We start from the raw sequence: 1,827 nt of genomic DNA on the forward strand, positions 1-1,827 counted from the left end.
TGGGGGCAAAAATGATGTGTGGCCCCACCTGAGTCCTCTTTACCTCACTCTATATGTCCTACACCAACTAGTCTTATGATGGAAAACTACAAAGCCCCAGGTTTGATGTGTGTTAGTTTAAGATCATTACAAAAAAGAGAGAGATGATAGAGATGCTCTCTCTCATCATCATTTAAAAAACTGAGACACATTTTAAAACAACTGTAACTTCCTGTATTGTTCACTTTATTCCTCTGCTTGCTAAAAAAAAAAAAGAAAGAAGGAATTTTAAATCTCAGTGGGTTTAAATGATTGAAAATAGTTCTATTAGTTTCAGAGACTTGCAGTTAACACCCACTCTGTTTTCCTGTTTCAGTCGTTCTCTCTCATCTTTTCTTGGAAACCTTCATTTTTGCATCCTCAGAGTTAAAAGCCAACACCTGGAAGTCACTCTTTAGTGCCTCACTGATCTGAAACAAGGACAATGAAAACATAAGCTGATTATTTAGGATTTATTCATACAAAAGTCCGTTATCACCATGGGTCTAAAAAAGCTACAGTGACAGATGCAAATAATGACTGGACCATACAGAAAAACATGTGTTTCTATCACATTAACCTGCAGCTCTTTCTTTCCAACACTGATGCAGATCATATCAGTACAGGTGAGTCTGGGATCTAAAATCATTCTGGGACGGATGTGACTTCTCTCTGTTAGTTTCAACAACATACTGTGTTCAGAATAAAATCCATAAATAAATGCAGATATATTTGATATAACACATTTGTGCAGACATGAAGACATTTTCAACAGCTAACTGTTGTTGTGAAGACATTTGAGTCACAAGGACTTTTGATATGTATTTTACAAGTAAATGAATGTTTATGCTACAGACTTTTACTTAAGTAGTAAGTCAGGACGGCCGAACAGTCCAAGGCGCTGCGATCAGGTCACAATCTCCCTTGGAGGCATGGGGTTAAACAACAAGCTTGCATTGGTGGTTCAGTGGTAGAATTCTCGCCTGCCACGCGGGAGGCCTGGGTTCGATTCCTGGCCAATGCAACATTCTTTTGGGGGACAGCCATGGCGCAGCAAGTTAAGAGTGCGCCTTTGGACTTTGGATCAGTCTGAGATCGGAGGGTTGTGGGTTTGATCTCTCGACCAAGCCCAAAAAAACGGATACGGTGGTTATGAAGGCAACCTGTGATGCCCCTGAGCAAGGCACCGATCCACCCCAGCTACCTGGGCGTCTGAGTCATGTGACGTGACTTAGACGCACAAAGCAAACAAGTTGCCGGCTGAGGTTCATCAGCACAGGGAGAAAATACCACAGAAGAATGGCAGAGAGGAAGAGGAGCGCCGTGTGGCTGTATTTTCAAGCCAAAAATGAGACAACAGCAAAATGTGGGATTTGTAAAAAGCGAGTCAGTTATAGTGGAAACACTATTATTTATATTTTTACCAGTTGTTGTTTTTGTTGTTGAGAATTTGAATTTAATTTTTGTATTATAGTTTCTCAACAGTACTTGTTTTAATTTATTTACTGGTTTGCGTGCACTTTTTATTTAAGATTTTTCTGAAAAAATTTGATAATAAAGCATTTTCTATTTAATTATAAACTGTCCTAATTCTGTCCTGGGTTTTAACTATTTAATAATAGAAAAGGAAACATCACACAAACAACACTTAAGGTCATGAAAATTAATTGAGATTTAGCAATTCAATGACGCATCCACCTTATTTATTTTAAAGTATTGGTATCGGTATCGGTATCAGTATCGGCAATTTACTTGGTATCGGATCGATACCAAAATATGCAGTACCGCACACCACTAATGCGTCTTTGG

At 38.8% G+C, this 1,827-nt stretch overlaps 1 non-coding gene across 1 annotated transcript; it reads left to right on the plus strand.

Annotated features, from left to right (window-relative positions):
- Positions 1-971: 971 nt before the first annotated feature.
- trnag-gcc lies at positions 972-1,042 on the plus strand. The gene has a single exon. It is a non-coding gene; the product is annotated as a tRNA-Gly (tRNA).
- Positions 1,043-1,827: the final 785 nt, after the last annotated feature.

This window comes from Toxotes jaculatrix, chromosome 10 (assembly GCF_017976425.1).
Source record: "Toxotes jaculatrix isolate fToxJac2 chromosome 10, fToxJac2.pri, whole genome shotgun sequence".
Classification (NCBI taxonomy): Eukaryota; Metazoa; Chordata; class Actinopteri; family Toxotidae; genus Toxotes; species Toxotes jaculatrix.